At 37.6% G+C, this 7,268-nt stretch overlaps 1 long non-coding RNA gene across 1 annotated transcript; it reads right to left on the minus strand.

The window, feature by feature from the left end:
• Positions 1-651: 651 nt before the first annotated feature.
• LOC140167222 (uncharacterized) lies at positions 652-6,135 on the minus strand. Its single transcript, XR_011861006.1, has 3 exons — positions 5,784-6,135; positions 4,392-4,518; positions 652-813 (listed from the first exon to the last, which is right to left on the minus strand). It is a non-coding gene; the product is annotated as an uncharacterized lncRNA (long non-coding RNA).
• Between the last annotated feature and the right edge of the window lie 1,133 nt (positions 6,136-7,268).

Consider the following 7,268-nt stretch of genomic DNA (forward strand, 5'->3'; position numbering starts at 1 on the left):
CATCCGCTAATCCTAACATGCGCTAGTCATAAATGTCACTATAGTCCAAGATAAAAAAGGGTCGCTAGTCCTAATGGCTGCAGATTTTCCATTGCTAAGGTCTTGTAAACCTTATTTATTTTTGGACTTGTGAACCATTTCCTATTTTTTCGGACTAGCGATCCGTATTTTGGACTAGGGAACCTTGGCTATACATTGGTTCCCCTCAAGTTCAGTAGTGACGTAGGTGCATATTTTGTTGGGCGCAGTATTGAATTGTGTGCGTATAGTTAATTGTGTAGCAAAAAAGGTGGTTCGTGTGGCGCAGCCATGAAAAGACATTGATATCACTGCTGAATTTGAGGCAAACCAAAGAAAAGTGCCTAGAACATGTCCAATAATTCCATGCTACTTTTTACAGCCTGTAAGGAACTATGCATTACGATTACATCACATGTCAGTGTCACTTGTTGAGGTCCTTATTGTTTTGATAATTGGAGCAAACATTTACTAGTACACCATGCATGTGTTAGTTTAGGAAAGTTTTCAATGCATGCGAGTGATAGCCCTACTAGTATAGGGCCTTTTGACTGTGGTGGTCCAAAACCATGCTATATCGGAAAACCTGGCTATCTCCAGAGAACTGCTAAACCCAGACTGCTAATTCCCCTTTCGGGTGGAGCGGTTAGTGGGTTTTAGCGGTTCTCGGATATTGTAGGGCTAGCGAGTGATGCGCCAGATAACAGATGCCAGCTGTTGACTTCCAAACCATGATCCTCTTTGTCTTTCAAGAATTGCGCCATAAAACCAGTATCCTCAGTAGTACTGCTGCACCTGGAAATTGAAATAAAATAAAATAATAGCCAATGATTAATTATTACACATTATTATCAGGATTATGGTATCTAGGCTGTTTGTTTGCCTTAAAGCCTTAATGTACAATCTTTTTAAATTTTTAGATTTTTCTTCCAAAATGATAAATTATTGTAGCAGAGTCATGATTTGCTATTTCAATAGGTGTGAGGTCAAAGGTCATAAAGTAGTCACTTGCAATCATTTTGAAATTTAAACAAAAAAATGTTTACGAACTGTGAGAGCGGGGACACATTTAAAGCACTAATCTGTAATTTACTAAGTCTACTTGTCGTGCATAGTTTCATGGGCGTATCCATCTTTCTTAGTAAGGAGGGCAAAATAAAACTTCGGAAGGCACAAAAAAAAACTTACAGTTGCATCATACAATACATAGAGATTGTATGTCTTTCAGGGATGTATCGTTCGAGTCCGGACTCGAGTACACTTTTTGTCGGACTCGGACTCGGCTCGGACTCGGACATAAAAAGACTCGAAGCCGAGTCCGGTCCGAGTCCATGCAATTAAATCCATGTTAAATGTGAACTGATTATACCTAAAAATGTCAAAATAGATCTAAAATTTGATTTAAAATTTGTTGACTTCACTTTATTTGCCCTTTTTCCTAAAATTGGGGGCTGTCAAATAAGTCATCTGTCATGTATCCTACATATCCACCATATTAATTAAGTTAATATCTGTGAATTAGCATAGTCATACTTGTTAGCATTGATAATAATTATGCATAATTTTTTAATAAATACTGTATAAAAATATCTAAAACTTCTTTCATGGAACTTTCTAATTCATGAAACTCAGTGAAAAAGAGAAAAAGTGCACACTGGACCATGCAGTATGCATGGCAGCTCATCCTAGTGTATAGTAACTTTGTGCTCCTTACATGCATGTACATGTATGGGTATGGTTATTACATAGGTATTTTACATACTGTTGGTCGCTCGCGATAGATTTGGCTGTTCCATCTTGCGCCCTCAGACACAGGGGACACTTATCGTTGTACTCAATGGGGGAAATCACAAAACATGTCATATGATAAATATACCTCTTTGTGAAATAATTTAAAAAGTTTGATTTATTATCGGGGGAATACGCTCCCAATAAATTACAAAAGGAAAATTAATGCACATTGATGTGTTCTATGCGGAGAAAATTGACTGGAAATCAAAGGCCCTGTACAATCCAGTAGGGATGTCGTAAGGGTGTCCCTTTGCCAGATGTGAGAAATGGGTAAGTGCACTAAATGGAACAACCCTGACCGAGAGAATACATGTATGTGTAGTTTGTATGTGTTCACTATTCACTGCACATTTGTTCAGTTTTAAAAGATATTTGAAATATAATATCACAGGTACAAAGCATACCACATACTTGAACTTTTGTTTGGTAACAGCATAATCCCCCACTGCCTGACTGAAGTCAGACTAAAAGTGGGGGATATGGACCCCACCCCTAACTGATTTGTATACATGTGTAGTTATTCCAGGCCTGCTTTAATGAATGTGGTAAAAAGTAAAGCTGTTTGCATACTGGTATCAAAATGGCAAACTGGGAAAACATTTCAACACATTAATTTTCTTCTTGATATTTCTGAAGGGTGAATTTCTATTATTATGATTATTATTATCATTTATTTTATTATTTTATTATTTATATTGTTATCATTATAATATTTTTCTATAATTTATCTCACCCCCATTGAATACATTGCTCTCCATGTACATTTAAATGCTGCACACAGCCTGGTGCCCCTTCCCTATTCCCTGTGGCCTGTGTGTACATCTGTGAGTTACATGTCACTAATGTGACACACACATGCCAACATCTCCACATTTACTGCTCTCTGATACATGTAGTTTCTAGAGAACTTTTAATACCTGTGACCCCATCATTTAAAATGTAAATGACCCCAACCCAGTGTTCTTAATTAACCGGTTAATTATAAACGGCGGTTAATTAACGTTAATTAACCGGTAAGATTGGTTAATTATGGCTGGAAGATATATAAATCCGAGCTCGGAATTCAATATGCCATCATACTGAAGAACACTGCGCAAGCATTTAACATGAGCAGATGAAGTTTTCTTGTCCACCTTTAGCTTTAAAACATTCCATTTTAAAATTTTAAAATTAAAAATTATTTTCATATATAAACTTATAATGTCAATTCAACCTGTTTAAAAATTTTACACTCATTGACACAGATGCACAATGATACCGCAAGTCTGTGACTATACAATTAGAATTTTATCAACTTTGTCTTTTTAGTTATTGATTGAAGCAATCCTGGGCAAAAATGGTATAATCTGCTCACTCAGGTGGTGGGCATTCTGCCTGGTTGAAGGTATACAGGGATGTGCCACGGTTTTGGGGTACCTTTTCAGCAATTTTGGGGAAAAGCGCCAACATTTGCAAATTTTTGGTCATATCAATTTGTAGGCACTCTTTAGCAATGTCATATCATTGAATTTACAACCGTATGATGACAAAACAGACAAAAATAGTAACTTTTTGCACAAGATTTGAAATTTAAAGAGAATTGGCAATTACTCATTAAAATGAGGCTAGTAGGCCTATATACATGTATGGACAATATAGTGTGCTCTTCATTTAAAATGGCATAAAAATTGAAAAATATTATAAGGAACACATGAGGTTTTGACTTCAAGGATAGGTAGTTTTCAACATATTACCAGTAATTACCACATTCACCTGCTACAATGTATAACATTGAATTGCATTATAAATCTGTTGACCTACTGTAATGGGGAAAAGTGTATTGGGAGTAAAAGTGTTAGCTTATGTATGATATACATTGTAAAACAAATTCTGATTAGAAGTAGGTACATGTATAGAGGAAGTCAGCATCCAAAAGTCTGCGGGGCACATCCCCGTACAAATTTTTTCAAAGAACCCCCCTCCACAGATTTTTACATATAGACCATGATATAGTCTGCACATATGGTCTATGATGTGGTGCATGACACTCTAGACTAGAGAGCAAGAAGAAGAATACTATTTTAATATTTCCAGTGAACACTGAAGTGATATTAAAGTGTTAAAACTTAAAAACGTCAGAATAATTCAAGATTCATAATTAACCTATTTTACCACCGGTTAAATATGATGCTGTGGTTAATTAACCGGTTAATTAACCGGTAAGATTGAGGTTAATTAACCGACTAAGAACACTGCCCCAACCCCCACTTTTTAGGCCCCTACTTCACTGATAGAAACATACATGTTAGATATAAAGTTCAGTGCCCCACCCCAGGCATGGACTCTGACCGAGTCCGGACTAGGGTCATATTTTTGTTTGACTCGGACTTTGCTCGGACTCGGCTCGGCTCGGACTCGGACGAGCTGGACTCGAGTACAAGTCTAAAGTCTTTGAGCTTCTAAAAAGGCTTTATTGGGACGTAGCACGCAAAAATTTGTTATTTTACACTATTTTCGGTCATGATCAGGCTGAATAAGGTATTGGCATTTTGTGTGGTGTGCTGCACCCATTTGGCTACAACTTTGTAAATGAAATTACTTACATCCTCCTCACTAAGGAAAGCCGTGCTGTTCGGTTGCAGGTGCTTTGCTTCAGCGCATGTTAGTCTAGATTTTTGGAAGATATGCCTTGCAGAATGGACCTTTTCCTGCTAGATCCTGTGCCAGTTTCTGGAAAGACAAAACAATATGACATTGTAATTAAAGCCATATATTGTAACATTTGCTAAGGAGAAAGCCCTGAATATTTTTCAAAATTCTGTTTTTACACGATTTCAATGTACATGTACTTTGTAAACATAGTACATAGGCCTACTCAGCAAAGATCAAAACTTTATGTTTAATGCTCACTTGCTGTGGGTTGGGATTGAGACTGAAGATGAAGTGAAAATGTGACACAATCTGGTCCATCGGGGCCAAAGGAGGCATTTTGAAAATTAAGTTACTGTAATCATTACATTATACATACAATAGGCTATCATTACTGAAATAAACAAAGGTCTAGCATGCTTGGTTCTAAAGTTTTTGATGTCTATTTTCTTATGTATTTTCTTATTTTTTACTCCATATTTTTACCTATCTCAGTTTCAAATTTACCGCCTTTGGTCCACATGGACCAGATCATGTCACAAATCATGTTTTCCTATACTATTCTCTCGGTCGGGGCCACGTCACATCCATTTATCACATGCATTGGAGTGAAAACAACTTATCGCATATTTGTATTTGCAGATCGAGAGTCGAACCTGGCACAATAGTGTGATAGCTTGTGATACACTCCGACGCTGTCTCCGAGTTCAGTGAATGCGAATCAGGGGTCCATTCATATATTTTCATGACTAAACGATTGTTTATGCCCGAGGGCTTTAGCCCGAGGGCATAAACAACGTTTAGTCATGAAAATATATGAATGAACCCCGTTCATACATACGCAACATTCTGCTTGCTGTTATTTCCCTCCAAAACTAAAAATACCATCATTTTAAACTAAAAACTACCAGTTCCTTATCATTTTTTAACAGTTTCTCCAACGCTAATTGTAAGAAAACGTTTTCTTGCTTAGTCCATCGTGCTTGGACGCGCGCGAACATCGTGTACATCACTCGCGCTTTGCGTAAATAGCTCGCGAACATAGACGCGTAATATCCTACTCGCGAGCGTCCATCAGTTCTCGCGCGCAACTCGCGCGGCTTGTTTATGACCGGAACGCCGGGCATAAACGTTGTTTATGCCCGCCTATCGACCAATCACGCATGCTGTTTATAGCGAGTACGTATGAATGTTGTTTCAGTCCAGTGCTAAAATAAATTGTCAGCCGGTTCATGCCCGGATGTCCGATCGACAGAATAACAAATCCTCACTGCCAGTTAAAATTAATGTTGTGTCGTTTAGTTTTACTTTTGCATAAAAAAATAATGGTTATAAAAGAAACTCACCTTGCAGAGTCGTGTACGTACAGACAACACACCCAACTCAGCCTGGAGGACGGTGTACACACGGAAAACACTGCACGGTATTGCAATGATCAATGCACAGTCATGTGTGATGCACGGGTGAATGGGACAAATCTCGTCATGTTTTCGTGGTGTATTCGATGTCCGTGGACATAATTGTCCTCAATCCATCATGTCATTTGCTTCTCTAAATATTAAGTGAATTGAATACTTATATTACTATTGCAAACTAATCCAAGCACGCCGTTAAAATGAGGCAAATAATTCGATTTTCGCAACTGGACACTACTGTCATGACTGTCGCAAACACAGCTGATCGAGGTCAGAGGTGAAATCTGTCGTGCAATGGGATAGAGCGGGTTTTTGCGTTGGGAAGAACGCGCCACCTCATTGGTCAAACAAATCGCTCGCGATGTAGTATAAATCATGCGTATGTCGTCAATTATCATGACTTTATGTCGTCAAGTATCATGACAACACGTCATACAACTCGCAATTATCATGACAATTATCATGACAACACGTCATACAACTCGCAATTATATCGTCAAGTATCGTGACAACTCGACAACTCGAAATTATCATGTCAATTATCGTGACAACACGAAATTATCATGACTTTATGTCGTCAATTATCATGACAACTCGTCATACAACTCGCAGTTATATCGTCAAGTATCGTGACAACTCGACAACTCGAAATTATCATGTCAATTATCGTGACAACACGAAATTATCATGACTTTATGTCGTCAATTATCATGACAACTCGTCATACAACTCGCAATTATATCGTCAAGTATCGTGACAACTCGACAACTCGAAATTATCATGTCAATTATCGTGACAACACGAAATTATCATGACTTTATGTCGTCAATTATCATGACAACTCGTCATACAACTCGCAATTATATCGTCAAGTATCGTGACAACTCGACAACTCGAAATTATCATGTCAATTATCGTGACAACACAAAATTATCATGACTTTATGTCGTCAATTATCATGACAACTCGTCATACAACTCGCAATTATATCATCAAGTATCGTGACAACTCGACAACTCGACATTATCATGTCAATTATCGTGACAACTCGCAATTATGTCGTCAATTATGTCATCATTTATCGTGACAACTCGCAATTATGTCGTCAATTATGTCGTCATTTATCGTGACAACTTGACAACTCGAAATTATCATGTCAATTATCGTGACAACTCGCAATTATGTCGTCAATTATGTCATCATTTATCGTGACAACTCGCAATTATGTCGTCAATTATGTCGTCATTTATCATGACAACTCGACAACTCGAAATTATCATGTCAATTATCGTGACAACTCGCAATTATGTTGTCAATTATGTCGTCATTTATCGTGACAACTCGACAACTCGAAATTATCATGTCAATTATCGTGACAACTCGCAATTATGTCGTCAATTATGTCATCATTTATCA

The sequence above is a fragment of the Amphiura filiformis genome, chromosome 13 (genome assembly GCF_039555335.1).
Source record: "Amphiura filiformis chromosome 13, Afil_fr2py, whole genome shotgun sequence".
NCBI classification, from domain to species: Eukaryota; Metazoa; Echinodermata; class Ophiuroidea; order Amphilepidida; family Amphiuridae; genus Amphiura; species Amphiura filiformis.